Source organism: Phacochoerus africanus, chromosome 6 (genome assembly GCF_016906955.1).
Source record: "Phacochoerus africanus isolate WHEZ1 chromosome 6, ROS_Pafr_v1, whole genome shotgun sequence".
Taxonomy (NCBI): domain Eukaryota; kingdom Metazoa; phylum Chordata; class Mammalia; order Artiodactyla; family Suidae; genus Phacochoerus; species Phacochoerus africanus.
The window spans coordinates 107,390,550-107,409,699 of record NC_062549.1 but is presented as its reverse complement, the minus strand read 5'-3'; the positions used below and the strand labels follow the sequence as shown (position 1 = coordinate 107,409,699).

General features: G+C 38.9%; 1 protein-coding gene across 2 annotated transcripts in view; it reads left to right on the top strand.

The window, feature by feature from the left end:
* MAGI3 (membrane associated guanylate kinase, WW and PDZ domain containing 3) overlaps positions 1-19,150 on the top strand; it is a 239,671-nt gene that overhangs the window by 119,297 nt on the left and 101,224 nt on the right. The gene's annotated exons all lie outside the window — the stretch shown is intronic.

Here is a 19,150-nt window from a genome sequence, read left to right as displayed (position 1 = left end):
TCTTTTGTCTTCCATTGAACACTTTGGTTTCTAATAGCATTTACATAATTACCTGTGTGTTTTCTCCTATAGAGCAAATGAAATAGGTTCAAAATTATAAAAAGTAATATAGCACAACCATTATGCAGAGTTTAAGGTTTCTTTGCAATTTTTATTATCCTTAGAATATATCCCAGTAAGGATGCGATTCAAAATACTATGTTCAAAAGTGACTTGAAATATTTTTTTGTCTTCATGTGGCTATTTATATTACCAGCTTGATATGCACTTAAATTCATTTGTGTCCACTTGTTTTTAGTGTTAAAGTTTGCTTGTTTACATTTCAAAATTTAGTTTTATTGCCTTGAATTATAAAGCACTTGTATGGCTCAGAAGTGGAACTTATTAAAAAGTTATACTTTGGATTCTATTTTCTGTATATACCCCTTACTTCAGTTCTTTTCCCACCTCCATCATAGGTAAACATTCTTAATTTCTGATATAGCCTCCTCCTGTTTGTTACTGTGTAACTATAACTGTCCCCATTTTTTTTTCTTTCACGCTATTACATCATTTTATATTCCACAGGGACATATGTAGTGTACTTGGGCCTAGAGCAGGTAATTTTTTAATATATCCCTCTTCTATATGATAAAATTATTTTCAGTAATGATCATGTAATAATGATAGAAACAAAATAATGCACATATCAAATGTTTCCTTTTATTGAACATTTGAATATACAATCATGCTAGTAAAAATAATTGGGCGGCGGGGGGCGGTGAGGGCTGTGTCTGCAAGGTGCAGAAGTTCCCAGGCCGGCGATCGAGCCGTGCCAGAGCAGTGCCATCACTGGATCCTTTTTAACTGCCAGGCCACCAGGGAACTCCAAAAATAAAGTTTAAAATAAAGAGTCCATTACAGCAAATGTTTGCTAAAATATGTGCACCAGAAAATTTGTCTTGAATTTATCGTATTTGGTTAAAAAAAAAAAAAACCTCCTGAGTTTTTTTGTGTTTTGTGGGGGGGTTTTTGGTACTAAATCAAGAGAAAATAAACAGAATGATAGGGAACATTGGCACTATTAATAACCAGGTATTCAAATAAACATTGCCTTTTTGGTTTCTTCTAGTAACATAAGAGCAAGCATCTTTTGTTTTCACTCCTAGCATTCTTTAAAATTCAATTCTTTTTTCTTTGTAAATGTCCATTTCCTTGTGTTTTATGTTGTATAGTTAATGACCTTAACCACAGTTTCCGTGCACTGTTCTTTAAATAACTGTTTTTAAAGCTTTGTGTTTTACTAGTCATTGTTCAAGGCCGATTCCGGCTGTCTGCAAATATTTTTGTGTCCGATTAACTCATCTAAACTTCTTGCCAGAAAAAAAGAGAGAACCTAGAAAAGAGAAATAGCATACATCTGTCATTGTTTATTTTGAATCTGTTGTTTAAATGCAGGAATATGCAGTATAACACAAGCACTAAAGAAAACGGTGCTCAAATGGAGTTTGAACCTTTTCAGAATATTACAGACTTCTGAAATTATTGTGTAGAACTGAGTCCATGTATATCAGAGGCCAGACTAGGAGTTCTAATCTGTAGTTTGATGTTTAAGAAATAAGTAATAGAAATGTCTAATTTGAAGCTTGCATATATATGTTATGAAAACTCAACAGCAGCAAGTATTTAGAATTTGGAACAATAAAAGATTTTTTTCAGACAGCATTTTATTGCTGACAATTAGAAAAATTGCTGGCATGTGATGATAAGAAACAGATCAACTTTCGGTTTATAAATTCTCTATGTAGAGTGCAACCCCTTACTGAGGGCACCTGGCATGGTCTGTTTCTATCACCATACTCTTGGTATGCCACTGCGCCCACCAACACTGCCAGATCTGAGCTGCATCTGCAACCTGCACCACAGCTCATGGCTATGCCAGATCCTTAACCCCCTGAGTGAGGCTGGGGATGGAGCCTGTGTCCTCGGGGATGAGAGTCAGATTCATTTCCGCTGAGCCATGACAGGAACTCCTCAGTGTGGCTTTTAATTAGTGTTTATCATACTATGAATGAAGTTGAGTATCTTTTTCTATGTTTAAAGGTCATTGCATTTCTTTTTCTGTGAACATGGTAGTCATTAATTTTTGCCATTCTTTTCCTGATGGTTTTTCCTCCTCTTTTCAATTTATACAAGAAGAGTTCTACGTTTAAACAAAAGTTGTATTGGGGAAAAAAACAAAAAAAGAAGAAAGCAGGACACTTTCATCGACTAAATTGCCTGTGCTTTGGGGAAGCCTTAATACATAACATCCTGTTAAAAGAAATCCCGGTTTTCCCCCTTTAAGGTGGCTGAAGTGTGTTGCAGCTGTACCGGGAACTAAAACAACCTCCCATGTATTAACCTGGTAAACCTATGACTGGCGAAGCAGGGGTTTTCAAATTGGGCTAGGCAGTCTTAACTATTTTTGTCCATTCAAATTCCTCATAAAATTTCTTTGAAGATAGAATTCTGTTCTTGTAACATTTTTTAAACTTCTGCTATAAAGAGTTGTTATTTTAAATGTTGTAAAATACCATTGTTCAATGACAGATATATAATTATAACCCAGACAATTAGTAATCATTAATTTAACAAAAGGAGCTAATTAGGTTCTTCGCTGAATTGACTAAATGATTTAATTAAAATTGTTGTCATGTAAATATAGCCTTACTGCTTAAAGATTATTCACCCTTTGTAAGAAAAATGGTAATTTCATGTTTTAGAATCAGCTGTGAATCTTGGGGTATCTCAGTGTCTCATTGAATTTTTGAATTATAAGTGTTCACAACCCCCCCAAAACAGAACTGAACTTTCAACTTTATTTCCATGTCTGAAAATTCCCTTTCAGTCATTATTAATATATATCTTTGTCTTTATAGTTAAAACAAAGTATACCTACTTTTCTTTTTTTTTTTTTTTGCCTTTTCTGGGGCTGCTCCCTCGGCATATGGAGGTTCCCAGGCTAGGGGTCAAATCGGAGCTGTAGCCACCGGCCTACGGCCAGAGCCACAGCAATGTGGGATCTGAGCTGCGCCTGCAACCTACACCACAGCTCACAGCAACGCCGGATCCTCAACCCACTGAGCAAGGGCAGGGACCGAACCCGCAACCTCATGGTTCCTAGTGGGATTCGTTAATCACTGAGCCACAACGGGAACTCCACCTACTTTTCATATTTGAGGTAAGTTTTGTTTTGAATTATAAAAATGGCAATAATATTTAAGACAAAAACCTAAGGCATAGTAATGCATAATTTTATCACAGGCAGTTATTTAATTTTTGGCCAGTTTATCTTATTTTTTAAGATCTTGTCTAAAATCTTCATGTCTAATTCTTTAAAAACCCTTGACTAGAAAAGCATTTTTCTTTCCAATGGTAGTGTTTGTTGTCTACCGGTTCCTCTCATAAGAACAGCAAAAGTGCGCTTTGGTTTTAATTTTATGGGGTTTTTTTGTTTGTTTTGTCTTTTTGCCATTTCTTGGGCCCCTTCTGCGGCATATGGAGGTTCCCAGGCTCGGGGTCGAATTGGAGCTGTAGCCACCGGCCTACACCATAAGCCACAGCCACGCCAGATCCTAGCCGCGTCTGCAACCTACACCACAGCTCACGGCAACACCAGATCCTTAACCCACTGAGCAAGGCCAGGGATCGAACCTGCAACCTCATGGTTCCTAGTCGGATCTGTTAACCACTGCGCCACGATGGGAACTCCTCTTGAGAATTTAGAAACATTAATTCTAACTGTGTATTATAAAAATGCCTCACAATGGCAGTAATAAGGTGACATAATCACATATGAAGGTATCTATTTTTGAGGAGCTATTGAGAATTGATAGTCTTGAACTTACCACAAACTTTTTCCAACCTAATTTTGCTATTATTTCTCCACAAAGCAGTAATTTCTGACTTTTCACCATGAAAAATAGTTTGTGGATTATACCTGCTTCCTGGATCTGTTGGTCTTGTTACCTTGCCCGTGTCTCTTATTTTTTTTCTCATGTGTCACCTGTTTTGTTTTGATGCGTCACGGTAATGATATTATATAGTATTGGTCCAACACAACTCTAAATGACAAGGTTTTCTTTTAGCTTCAGTCATAGACTCCTTTTGTTACTCTCTGAAGAAAAGGTAATTAGATGAAAAAAAAAAATGTTTTAAGTAACACCAGCACTGCAACTCTGAAAGACTTTTTGTTGCCAAGCAAATGGAGTATAGATATCACATCAGGTCTTTCACTGTGGAGCTATCTTCTTAATCTCTCAGTTTTGACTCTTTAAATAATATCTGGTCTTTCTTTGGGGGAAATTTAGAGATTAGGCCCTCCCTCCAAAAAAAAAAAAAAAAAACCTAAAGAATTTAAATTTGTGTCTTTATGATACTGTTGTTCTTTTTCTTGAGATATAGCAAACCTTTCAATTTCCGATTTTATTCCTTTAACATTTTTCAGTTTTCTTCAACTTTACAACTTGTTTTATTAATTGTTCGTTAATAGTTGGTTCTCTTTTTTTCCTTCAAGAACTCCTGTCTTGTGGAGTTGGGATTACAGCCCTCTGTAAATCTGTGAGCATTCATTTCATGTCTTGGTTAATTTCTTGTGATGAGTGTATGTTTCTTGAGTCTGCCTCTGATTTCACCAATCCAATTTTCTGCTGCATTGATTCTTCTGTTACTGCTTCTGCTGCCAGTATTAATTGATTTGTGGCCAAGTTTATCCTGTGCTGGTCTCAGTACCCTCCAACTTTGTCCTTGTCTCTAGAGTCCACGTTTTTGCTAGAATGAACCATCTAAAACACAAGGCTGGCTCTGTCATTCTCCCGGTAAAAATTGTAGTTGCCTCTTCTCTACAGAGTGATGTTCTGTAAGTAAAGCCTCCTGTTATCTGAGCTTCCTGCATCTCTCTCTGGTCTTGTAATCCATCACCGCTCTGCCCCGTGCCTGGAATGCCTACCATGCTCCCGATCCCATGCTCCCCACCCGTACTCTTAGCCTTGATGAACTGGTTTTGCCCACTAAACATAATTATTTGTCTTCTCTTGGCTACATACTCTCTTGCACCTTGTACCATGCTTTCCAACTAGGTTGAGTAGTTATTGGTTTATACTTGTCCATGGCACCATAACATTGGGGCGGGTACGGTATTAGGATTTTTATAGCCTCAGTTCTAGTGCAGTGCCTGGTGTTGTTTTATTACCCTCCTGTCTTCTGGGTTGTATTTACTTTAAGGGACAGGCTGGCCTCCATCATATGATCCTTCTATTCTTTTTTTCCTCTTCATGGGAAATATTTTTAGTGGAGTTAGCCTATCTACTTGCATTTCTCCAGTCTGTGTTTTCATGTACATAAGTTACTAATCCTTAAAATGTGGTCTTAGCGGTAACTTGTCCTCAATCACCATAGTACTCAGTTTCTGGGTCAAGGTCAGGAACCAGTTCTGTGAGTGACCTGTAAAACACCCGGTCACTGTTCATTTTAGTAATCAAATTACAGGCTTAGGCCATCTCGGACCGACTTCTCTAGTCTAATTGTTTGGTCTCAAGCCTAGGGTGCTCCAGCTTTGACAATGTGTTCCTAGTTATGCAGCCCTGAAATCGAAAGCCAGCTCTGCAGCCAGGGTGGTCTTCCTCTCCTGTTTTTATTGTTTACCTCCAAGATCATATTGTGCCTTAATTCTTTTTTTTTTTTTTTTTGGTCTTTCAAGGACTGCACCAGCAACCTATGGAAGTTCCCAGGCTAGAGGTCAAATCGGAACTGTGGCTGCCAGCCTGCTCCACAGCAAAAGCAGTGCCACATCCGAGCTGTGTCTGTGACCTACACCACAGCTCACGCAATGCCGGATCCTTAACCCACCCAGCGAGGCCAGGAATTGAACCTGCATCCTCATGGATCCTAGTCAGGTTCGTTACCACTGAGCCACAACGGGAAATCCTGTGCTTTAATTCTTAAACACTTAAGAAAGAGGGAAAATAAGCTTTATATATTTCTAGAAAATAATGTTTTTTGTTGTCTTTTTTTTTGTTGTCTGTCTTTCAAAACAACATGGAAAAATTACCAAAGATGAGGGTAAAATTCTTCAACATCCTGCCACTCAGATATAAGCGTCTTATAGAGTATGTTTCTGCGTAAATACACATAAGAAAAGTGTACCTATTTCCTAAGTGACATCTTGGGCTAAATGCTGTCCTACAGCTCCCCCCCCTTTTTTTTTTAATTCAACATATGTAAACTCCATCATATATCAGTAATTGAAGATGTGTTTCATCATTTGTAATTTACCCACCAGTAACTGTAGTTGGACATTTAAATTCCTTGTAAATAATGCTATGATGAATATTCATCTTTTATGTTTTTTTAGAGCTCTTCTGCCAGAAGGTATGCAGGTAAATATGTGGCTAAGTGTTGCCATAATGCCTTTCAGAAAAGTCTATCCACCATCAATAGTGCAAGAAAATACTGCTCCATATCTCTGCCAAGACTGGATTTTTGTCAATTATTCCCTATGAACTAAAGACTCCCAATTTATAGCTCTAAATTCAGATCTCTTGTTATTTTCACGTGGTATCTGTCTCACTAGCATCTCAAATAACATGCCCCAAGCCATAACCTGATTTCCTGCCTCAATTCCCAAGCCTTTTTTTCTTCCGCTTTCTATTTCTTTTCTTTAAATGGAACTAAAGTTTCCTGGTTATTCAAGTTAGAAGCCCGGAGTGATCTTTTCTCTTGTCTCTTTCCCCCTGAAACTTCCTATCAAATATATTAGCAAGGCTAATGGATTGTATTCACAATAGCACAGATACCACAATATCACAAATATGAGGAGACTCTGCAGTTAAGCTTAAGCTAGCTCAGCATTTTTTTTTTTTTAAAGCTTTAAAAAAATATCCCTCCTTTCGACTTGGCAGAATGAATCTAAACTTTTAGGGATATAATTAGATTTCTACTTCTAATATTTAATTATACATGTATTTGAAACAAAATTTAGAAATACTGTTTCCCCCCTATTTCATGTAAAAAATTTTTTTTTTTGTCTTTTTGTTGTTGTTGTTGTTGTTGTTGTTGTTGTTGCTATTTCTTGGGCCGCTCCCGCGGCATATGGAGGTTCCCAGGCTAGGGGTTGAATCGGAGCTGTAGCCACCGGCCTACACCAGAGCCACAGCAACGCGGGATCCGAGCCGCGTCTGCAACCTACACCACAGCTCACGGCAACGCCGGATCGTTAACCCACTGAGCAAGGGCAGGGACCGAACCCGCAACCTCATGGTTCCTAGTCGGATTCGTTAACCACTGCGCCACGACGGGAACTCCCCTCATGTAAAAATTTGGTGCCAACTCTTCGCCTTACATCTTGGGTATTTTGTCAGCCCTGGAACGAGTCGTCTAACACAGTTTTCCAGATCACCTCCTCTTCTCCTCTCCTCTCTCCCTTTCCATCTGCATTGTTTTTGATGTTTTTAAAATCTGTGTATACTGCTGTCCCCACCAGAAGAACGATTCGGGCGGATTTTCTTCCCCTCGCTTTTGTTGTGGGCATATGTTCATGACCTCATAACCTAAGTATGGGTGAAATGCTTTTTTTTTCAAAAAGCGATCATCGAAAGATGGCTTGACAGTGACATCTACCACATGCAGCTGTGAGGTAACACCCCAAGGAAGAATTACTAACTCTTCTCACTTTATTTGCTTCCCTCCCAGCCCCCTCGGCAATTGTGTCAGGTTACCTTTTAAACGGGGATGCCTCTCTGTCAGTTCTTGAACTTAAATTCAGAATGATCAAGCTGGATAAGGGCATTTAGTTACTCTTGATTGTGGTTCTTACAGTGCAGTTTCTTGGTTCTCACGGATTGATATTGGGATGGATAGAAATTGCCACTGATTTTTGAAATAGATCATTTATAGCTGTTGGTTTAGTTTAGGGATACAGATCCCTTCCCTTCCCTTGTTTTTCTCCCCTCCCATTCCTCTTTCTTTCTTCCTTTCTCTCTCTCTTCTTCCTTCCTTTGTGTGTGTGTGTGTGTGTGTGTGTGTTGGTTTGTTAAGGTCCTTTAATGGGAAATGGGAGACTAGCACTTTCATTTTACAGTGACATTTTCTGAAAGGTCCTAATTTACTTAGCCTTGTATTTGGGGTGAGTGGCAGGGAGAGGATTTTTAGTGGAGGAATCTGAATAGGGGGGATATCCATAGAAATGGTCATTTATTTTTAAAAATATTTCTTTGAAATTTTAGCACTTTAGGTAAGGATAGTAAAAAAAAAAAAATCCTTTTAAATATGTTACTGATCAAGCATAGAGATGAGAAATGAAAATGGGGAATGACAGTTTTTTTAATGAATGTTGACTCTCCCTACTGCCTGAACATGGAAGCGGAGATGGTTTACATAAGGGTGCATCTTAAAATACAATCTGAATGCTCCAGTAGTCATCTTTCTCCAGTCAGACTTCTAATCAAGCACATCTGTATGCCCTTTCGGTTGTCTTTTTATTGGCTGTTATAATGCAACATCAGTAACAGATCTTCCACTTCCAGTCCTGGACATTCTGCTGCAGCATATAACTTTTGATTTGCAAAGAGCACTGAACCTAGTTATTCTCCTTTCAGGGAAGATGACAGGGCACAATAGATGGCTTTGTCCCCTCTTGTCAAAAGGATGAAGCACTAATGCTGTGATTCAGATATTGGTGTGCCATCCAGGCACTAGTTATCTGGCATTATGACAGGTTTGCTAATGATTCCTGATGTGAGTGCCACAAAGAAAAAACTGTAAATAGCCTCAGGGAAGCCCTGTACAAATACCATTTTTCTTTAAGGACTAAATCTACATGATCCCATCAAGTAAAGCTTTGAAAAGAAAAAAGACTCACTTTTGATGATTTCTTATTTCATTCTACTCTCTTCTGCTAGGAAGGTTCATCTTATTCTTCTCTTCCTGATATAAGATTTTTCAAGGGAAAATTGTGATTTTGTTGTGTCTTTTCTAGAATCGTGATTTTCATCTTATTTTTCAAATGTAGATTTTCATGTTCTGTAGCTTATATATCAATTGAGAGTTTCAGTTAAAAATGAAATGGTTGCATCTTAACCTAGGCATGGCAAAAATACTACTTATTAAAAACACAAATAATGAAAGGAAAATCTATGCAAATAATATCATCTTTCGCATGGAACTTTTGCAAGTTTTTTGTTATAATATTCCTCTGGGTCAGGCTTCCTTTGAAGGGTACAGTTTTTGAAAATATGGTTTCTAGTTTTTTGTTTGTTTTAGGGTCGCACCCGTGGCATATGGAAGTTCCCAGGCTAGGAGTCGAATCAGAGCTGCAGCTGCCAGCCTACACCAGAGCCACAGCCACAAGCAACATGGAATCTGAGCCGTGTCTGCGACCTACACCACAGCTCATGGCAGCGCTGGATCCTCGACCCAATGAGTGAGGCCAGGGATCGAACCTGCATCCTCATGGATACTAGTCAGATTTATTTCCACTGCACCATAACAGGAACTCCCTGGTTTCTAGATTTTAAAAGATTTTTTCTCTTCACTGTAGTAAATTTGATAATACAAAAACGGCATAGATAACATTTTTAAAAATCACCCAATAATTATATCTGAAATAGCATTTTAAGAATTGCTGAGTATTTAAGTATGAGTTTATGTATGACCCTTACATGTTTAAAATTTGCATATCCTCAGATATATTACAATTTGGGGTCGAATATTCGATTTGGTGAGCTGCTTTTTTCATATAAAATACATTATTATGAATATTTGACCACTTGTTAACAAAAAATTATTTTTAACAGTGCTGCTTAATGAAGGGATTTCGGTAAAGAGTACAGTAAAAATGTTTTTCTGACATGAATTCCGCTTAAAGCTCCATCAGAATGGCAATCGCATTCTCAAGTGTCATTTTGGCGTGGTTACGAGAAAGTGTTTATTCAGCGCTATGCTGGGTATTTTGGAGGATAGATGCAGAGATGAACAAAACGTAGTTCCTGACGTCACCCAGGCTTCAGATGCAGTGAGGGAGGCCACCATGCACCCCACTGTTCGTAGCAGGAATCAGCGGGGAGGAAAGAGAAAAACAGGAGCTTCTTTTTGTGGAGTCTGCCTGTGCATTGGCTTCGAAGAGCAGATGAACAAGTGGTCCACGTGCAGGCATTTCGCTCTGACAGTGTTGATATGTACACAGCGCTGCAGGGCGCCAGGTGGAGTAGGCACAACACTGCAACCAGTAGGGGAACGAGTTGGGTGTGGAGGTTAGAAGGGTAGGGCAGGGTGTTCACAGGACTGGTATCTCTTGCCTCAGAAGAATAAATACAGGTACAGCAGCATTTTCCTCTAGGCCACCAACTTTTTCTTTGTAACCCAGATCCCTGGCCATGTATCAGAATTTTTAGAGAAATGATTTTATGTGCAGCTACATTCTACTTGGAAATACTTGCTTCGTTTAAGCAAATAAAAACCGTAAAAAAAGTTTCCAGAAGAGGTGTACAGCATGATAATGGGTTTTATTTACACATAATTTGAGGGTAATGAAGCAATTTCAGTGCTGTGTTAATACTGAGTTCTACATGTAGTAAACAGTGTTAGGCTTTTAGAAGGAGATATGTTTAGCTTGGTGTAACTCGGGGATTTTTCAGATCTATAGACTGTCTAAACCAAAGAGTTCTTTCTTGAGCTGTGCTCCCAGTTCTGGTGCTAAATGCATTAACAAAAATAATAATCAAAGACGGGATTGAAGGAAAGAAGCCAGGACGGAAAGGAGGGAGAGAGAACAGAAGGCTTTTCTAGGGTTTCCTGGGCAAGAACCAGGTGTGCAGCCACAGACCTGACCTTCAGCTGCCAGTGATACAGGACCCAGGGCAGTAGATGAAATCTGACCGATGCGTTTATGATGGCTGCTTCCAGGCACCGGTGGAGAACAGACACTCCAGTTTGAATATGTACCACTGCCATGACTTGTAAGGTAGACTTATTATGTGACCTCTGGCAGAGAAGGACAAATACTGTATCTTCTTACATGTGGAAGGTAATAGGGTTAGAAATAGAAACTCATATGCTCCAAGAAATAGAGTCGAATGATGGTTTTCAGTGGGGGAAAGGGGGAGATGTTGGTCCAAAGTATTACAATCCTACAGCTCTAAGATGAGTAAGGTCAGGGGTTTAATGGACAGCATGGTGACTTATGACACCGGACTACATACATGAAAGTGGAGAGAGAGTATCTTAAATGTTAGGACCGTAAAAACAGAAAATGGTAATTGTGTGAGGGCTGGGATTACGTACTGACCTTCTTGTGGTGATCATTTAGCAATACACACGTGGGTCAGATCATCACATGTACACCTTAAACGTACATATGTTCCATGTCAGTAATATCTCAAAAGACTGGGGGTGGGGGAGAAAAGAATGGGACCTCTGCGGGCAGGAGCCTTTCTCCCGATGGGTGAGTGGCAGCAGTGCTTTGAAGAAGAGAGCAATGCTGCTTGATGGCTTCAGTCTGCATTTCTTCATACTGTAACCCGGAGGAGTACTAAAAATGGGCCAGGTTTAAACACTGAAGCGGCTCAAGAGATTCCAGAAGATTTAGCGCTTTTCGAATCTGGGACAGAATAAGAATTTCGTTATATAAAATACTTTTAAAATTCATTTCTACTTGGCTTGAATGAGAGTGGCACACTTAAAGAATTATATTGTTAGGAGTCTTCTAAGTTTACAACCTTGAATATTTACAGATGAAAGACAATAGACATCACAACATGGCATTTGAACACAAATATGAAATGCAGATGTGGCTAGTAAGAGTATGTCCATAGTTGTAGGCTTATAGCGGTTATGAAGGGCCGTGGTGTCATATCTGAGTTGGTTGAAGTTCTTTTTAAATTATTGGAACATGGTTCTTCTCAACCCACTTGTCCTTGGAACTCTTGTCTCAGCTTGTGTGGACGCTTGCTGACTTTCTAAGAACCAGCTATACTGGATTTCTCTCAGTTCCTGCAAGCACTGTGTGTTTTCTCTCCTCAAGTGCCTTTGCATGTACCACTCCCTCTACCAACACCCCCCCCCCTTTTTTTTTTGCCTAGTGGGCTCCTATGTATCCTTTAGGTTTCAGCTCTAGTGTGACTTAGTGACATCTTCCCAGACTCCGTAACTCTAGTTAGGATCTAGATTATAGATTTCCACGGTGCTCTATACGTGGCTTTCATCATGCTCTCATGTTTGACATTTCTTCCTCGGTGTTGATGTCCCCCCATGAGACTTCAGCTTCCTTTGGGTGCCATCTCTCATTCATGGTTTACCTCCAAGAGCCCACTACTCAGGACTCAGTAGATCTTTTTTACTGAGATCTGTGACTCTGAGTGACGTAAACTTGGCCAAGACCTTTATACCTCAGCTCCTTACCTATAAAATGGGAAAGGTAACAATATCTACCCAAAAGGTTTTCATGAGAAATGAGTGAAAATATGTATCATATATGTACAGTATAATGATTATAAAATAGCAGTCCTAGTCACCAGTGTTCTCTTTTTCCCACTGTCTTTTCATTCTTACATCTTCCCCCCAGAAAAAGCAGAAGAAGAGTTTGGGATTTTTTTTTTTCCTCCTAGCTCTAGAATTGTTATCCCCAGTGGAGCTAGAAGACAATAGACCTGATTTGTTGATTCAGCCTCATTTTTTATTTCAGGATAGCCAGATACCATTTTGTAAATACATTTTAAGATATTCACAAAGAACAGAATTTGAGGAATTGCCATGTAAACTATAATTAAAATGTACCTTTAAAGACATTAAACTTGCTGTGTCAATGAAGAATTTATTTTAGCATTTTGACCGAGTCTAGTAAAGTTAATTTCCTTGTTTAAGAAACCCAGTTTCACGGCGTAGATAGACCCTTAACGAGTCCTGTATCAGTTAAGTGAGTCTAGAACATCATGTATTAAAGGATGTTGAAGGTCAAATGATCGGTTAAGCGGGTTGACTAGTTCTGTGCACCAGATACCGGAACTACTTGTGGAAAAACAAACCACGGCCTTGGCCCTGAAATTGCTGACAAACTGTTAATGTTTAAGGACTGTATAAGAAATTTTAAAATAACTTGGGTGCCATAGACTCTATCTCTGTATGGAAAGTGTAGATACTGATGATCTAGAAAAGAACTTGGGCCAAGGAGCCATTTGAAGTTAAGCTTACGTGTATCTTTTTCCCTAATTTCATGGAGCTCAGGACTTAGAGGAGGCAATAAAATACCCAATAAGATACATTGCTCTTCTGAGTCTGGTTTAGTGGGAAACAACTAGTTAGTAACATGTGTTGTGCTGCACTAGTTAGATTAAGCAGTTTGTTGGCTGTCTCACCGTCTTCATACCCAGGAAGAGAAGTGGGACACGGTTATGCCTGTACTTGGCCTTTGAGGAAGACAGAATTTTTTTTTTAAGTTTATGTCATCTATACATGTGGCTCTAAGACTAGAGATTTCTAAAAAAAAAAAGTTATGTGAAGAAATTCTTAGAGGTACACAGAATGTTCTGAGCAGCTCAGGGCTTTAAAAGATGTATATGTTTGCTAGTTGGATGGAACACATAATCACATTTGTACCATGCTCAGTAGACTGTGAGAAGTAAACATTGAAGAATTTTGGAGTTCCCATTGTGGTTCAGTGGCTTAAGAACCCAGCTCATATCCTTGAGGACGCGGGTTCGATCCCTGGCTTCGCTCAGTGGATTAAGGATCCAGTGTTGCCGTGAGTTGTAGGTCGCAGATGTGGCTCTGGATCCCTCGTTGCTGCAGCTGTGGTGTAGGCTGTCAGCTGTAGCTCCGATTCGACCCTTAGCCTGGAAACGTCTGTGTGCCGTGGGTTCGGCCCTAAAAAGCAAAAGAAAAAAAAAATTTCTTTGCTCTAGGACAAAGCTCAAAAGGAGTTAAGCTACTTTAGAGAGCTCAAAGAGCTTTTGAGGTTTCGTTTAGCGCAAGAGCAATGAGAAGGAGATAGGCTTACTGCCAGAAGGTGTTACTACTGGGTTTTTTTTTGGGGGGGGGGGGCTGCACCCATGGCACACAGAGGTTCCCAGACTAGGGGTCGAATCAGAGCTGTAGCCATTGGCCAGCGCCACAGCCACAGCAACACAGGATCCAAGATGCACCTGCCACCTATACCACAGCTCATGGCAACACTGGACCCTTAATCCATTGAGCAAGGCCAGGGATCGAACCAGCATCCTCATGAATACTAGTCCAATTCATTTCTGCTGTGCCACGAGGGAAACTCCACCACTGGCTGTTTATGGGCAAAAATTCTTACTTTGCTTCTAGAAGAATTACTTTTCCAGCAGTGAAAGGTAAAACAAACAATCTCAAATGAGGGAAATTAAATTTTTAAAAGAGGAGGCGATAATAAGAGTATCATTCACTTAAGTTTTCAAGACTGAGCTGAATTGCCTTCCAGGAGTTAAAGTGACTCTCAAGTATAATCTCAGGGCTACTGTCAGTATTTTTTGTGAAATCATGGCGAAGGTGAGAAGTACCAGGAGATTGAGGAGAGAGAAACAAAAGTCACCATTTCCAGAAAGGCATAGATTGTGAAAACACAAGTCCACTTCCTTAACTTTAAACTTCAGCAACATTTGCAGAGGTTGTAATAATAATAATAATAATAATAATAATAATAATAAAATGTTCAGGGGTTCCCGTCGTGGCTCAGTGGTTAATGAATCTGACTAGAAACCATGAGGTTGCGGGTTCGATCCCTGGCCTCGCTCAGTGGGTTAAGGATCCGGCGTTGCCGTGAGCTGTGGTGTAGGTTGCAGACGTGGCTCAGATCCCGCGTTGCTGTGGTTGTGGCATAGGCTGGTGGCTACAGCTCCGATTTGACCCCTACCCTGCGATCCTCCGTATGCTGTGGGAGCAGCCCTAGAAAAGACAAAAAAAAAGTTCAGTGTTTAGAAAAGAATGGGGTGGTCTCCATGAATCAGTGTGAATCTATAAGAACAAGATATGCCAAACTGATCTATTTTTTTCTCAGTTGTGTAATTACTGTTGGATTAGACAGTAATAAAGACATGTCATATCTTGACTTGAACAAGTAGTTTACAAAGTTTCCTCGACTATCTTTATGGAAAAGGCAGTGAAATGTTGGCAGTTGGGTTGGTTTACAGCTGCTTACATGGCCACACCTATGCCAGCATTCCACAGTCTTTAGGTAATAACCAGTGACTCTATATACTGATTCCTTAAAGAGAAACGGTAGTGAACAGCACAGGGAATGATCTCCAGTCTCTTGGCGTAGAACGTGATGGAAGATAGTACGAGAAAAAGAATGCGTGTGTGTGTGTGTGATATGAGGAAAAGAATGTGTGTGTGTGTACATACACGTGTATGTATATGATTAGGTCATGACGCTGTAGAGCAGAAATTGACATGACACTGACTCATCTATACTCTAATTAAAGAAAAGAACTGGTGGTGAATATTAATTGGCATACATTCACAAAGCATAGACCTGAGTTATGAGTTCTTTTGATAAAGGATTTATATAGTGAAACATGAGTGAGCACCTGGATTTATTCATATGATTGAGATTTCAGTTATAGACTTTGCCCCATCTGCGCTGAGCTGTATGTGTAAAGATTTATCCGTCTATTTTTAAGTTTCATAAATCAAATCAGCTTGGCTGATAAATCACTTAAAAGTCCAAGAATAATCTTACCACTTAAAAGCAAAGGCTGGCTGGATAAGAATGCAGTTACGAAGCAGCTTTTTTCTTATTTGTTTAACAACATCTGCATTAACTGCAAGATGTTTTTCACATTCTTGAAATGTCAAATTTCTAGGAAGCTCTCCCTCAACAAAAGGCAGAAGACCATATACAATTCAGTAGTACAGATAATCTCAGCAGCATCTTTGTGAGCTAATGTTTCTGTTGGCCTTCTGGTGATTCCACTGCCATCTGCCTATACAGGATATTTGTACTTAAAAAAAATTCCCTGGAATCACATCAAAGAAGGAACTATAATATTCTGTCCCCTTACAGAAGTTTTTTTGGTTTCTTCAAGCAGGGAGTCCATGATGACTGCTACATCCAGTGTATTTTATTAATTATTATTAATCTTAAAGAGTGCCAACTCATATATGTGTTAATCTTTTATAACCGACATTTCTTTGGTATTTATAATGTTTTTTCCCTAACCTAAGAAAAGTATGATGATTTCTTTGAAGAGTTGCACATTTTAAATGAAATACCCTTTTATGAAATCGTACGTCATCCTCTTCTTTGCAGCTGTTCATCTTATCCTTGCATCCAGAGCCAGTAAAAGTTGAGAGTGAAAATAGAGAGCAGTGTCTGTCCTGATAATTCTAGGTGCTACTCTTTAAATCTCTTTCTGCTTTTAACAATTCTGTCTTCAGATCTTGTGGGCCCTTGAAACAGGAATTGAGTTAACTTCACTTTGCCTTAAGAGAGCCCCTCCTGTTAAAATTTGTGATCTATAATTTTTATTACGGCTTTGTTTTCAATTATATCTAATTTAATGGCTGTCATTTTTATAGAGTAAAATCCAATCTGGGTTTTTAGCATTTTATAGTTATCTGTGTTATACCATATTTTATAGTAAAACTTCAAATTAAAAAGTAAAAAAACCCTTGAATTTAAAAAAGCGTTGATTCAGATTGTCTTCTTTCTCCTGTATCCAAATTAAATCGATTCCTGAAAATATGTTGGATTGCAGGTTTTTAGATATTAGAACCTATATAATAATATTTTAAATAGAAAAAAAGATGCATTCTCTGTCTAGTTAAAAACTTTAACCAAACTTCCGTGAACATTGTCAAACACTCTCAAGAGCTATGTAACAGTCCACCAAAGCTTTTGTATAATGATTATTACAATGCATTTGAAGCACTCCTTACCTAATTTTTAAAATGCTTAGCGAACTCATTTTTGGGTATGATTTCATTCAATAAGCAATGGGACTACAGAATTAAAAAAAATTTTGGGGGGGTCTTTTTAGGGCTGCACTCGCAGCATATAGAAATTCCCACGCTAGAGGTCGAATCAGAGCCACAGCTGCAACCTACACCACAGCTCACAGCAACACTGGATCCTTCACCCACTGAGTGAGGCCAGGGATCAAACCCACATTCTCATGGATCCTAGTCAGGTTCATTACCCACTGAGCCACGACGGAACTCCCAGAATTGATTATGAATTGGGTTTTTCTTCTACCCAGCAAGGAACAAGTACTATAATATAAATAAATAATGAAATAATAAGATTCCATCTAAATTGGACATGGGTTGCTGGGGCCCCAGAGTGCCTGGCACAAGCAGCCTCTGTGACCACAGACTGTTCTGTGTTATCCCTGTGAGTATCTCTCAGGTTTTTCTTTGATCACAAGTTTCCCTTCCTCAGCATCTATTTTTGACAAGGCTAAATAGGGACTTTTTGGTTTATGTTTATTAGTTGAGGACGTGAATGTTATCGCTAACGTTTTGAAGCACTCTGGTTTCCTGCTTATTTTAACACCCTCTCATATAGGTTAATGTTTATTTATATATGTGAGAAAAGACCAAAAGAGGGGGTTAGAAATGCTGTGCTTTGGAATAATAGTTACAAGAATGAACTGATCTGTAGTAACCTTTTAAATGATTTAATCTGGTCATGCTTATACTATTCCAAATGAAACACCCAAAGAGTATATTTTAATTTCGTATTCAATAAGATAATCTATTTTCTTTTGGCTTTGCTCTTTTCTAATTATCTGAAGTCTTGTCTAAAATGTTTGGATTGCTTTGATGTTCATTTTAAGTTCAACCCTTATTACAAATTCACTGCTGTCAGGAGTTCCCGTCATGGCTCAGCAGTAACAAACCCAACTAGTATCCATGAGGATTCAGGTTTGGTCCCTGGCCTTGCTCAGTGGGTTAAGGATCTGGTGTTACCGTGAGCTGCGGTGTAGGTTGCAGACACGGCTCGGATCCTGTGTTTTTGTGGTTGTGGCTGTGGCCAGCAGCAGTAGCTCTGATTGGACCTCTAGCCTGAGAACCTCCATATGCCACAGTACAGCCCTAAAAAAAAAAATAATAATAATAATTGCTGAATGATTTCTGAAGTCCCCTGTTTTTCTCCTTAGTATTTCTTTTGAGACCCCCTAATATTCCTCTTCTTAATTTCCCATTTTCCCCACAAATAAAAAAATTTTTGCTTTTATTTATTCGCATTGTATCTGGGACAGAAAATGCCTATTCAACCTAGTGATGGGCAGAAAGTTCTGATCTTTCTGATCTCTAACATTCAACTTGTTAGAGATCAGAAAGATGGCCAGTCTGGGTGGAACATAGTTTGAGAAAGGAAAGAGTGAATGAATTTGGGTCAGAGATGGCCAGAGCTGGAACATGTTAGAATTATATTCCAAGGGCAGCAAGAAGTCAATGGTGGCTCTAAACAGAGTGGTGAATATCTGATTTATGTTTAAAACCTCATTCTTGTGTGTCAATGGTGGGAGCAGGAGGGAGCCTAGAATGGATGCAGGGAGACTGGTTAGAAGTCTGTTGCCGAGTTTCAGATGAGAAGTGATGGTGGCTTAGCTTAGAGTGGTGGCAGTGGAAATGGGGAGAAGTGGGCATTTATGGAATATGTTTGGTTGTAGAACTGACAAAAGCTGTTAATAAACTACATCAGGGGGTGGAAATAAACGGGAGAAATTGAGGATGACTTCTAGCTTTGGGTTTTTATTTTATTGAATCGAGGGTGGTAATTTTTTAAGATGAGGAAAACACTGGGGGAGTATAGAATTAAGAGTTCTGTTTTGGTCATCTGAAATTTGAGGTGCTTTTTTGACTTCCAAAATACATCTGCAGTATATATGAAAGAGTTTGATGATTTTGAAGATAGGTCAGGGAAAGAGATGTGGTAAGTGTATAGATCGTATTTAAGTCCTATTCTTCTCTCTCCTACCAGGTAAAATGATGACCGCATTGTGTATTACAGGGATATGTTTTAGTACATTAATTAGTATTAATATATTAAATATAATTATTTAATATTATAGTACCTATAATAAATTTGTATAGTTATCTTATTTGGTAAAATATTCTGATTTCTTTTTCCTATTTATAGCTAAATGGCTTAAGGGTATTCATTCAC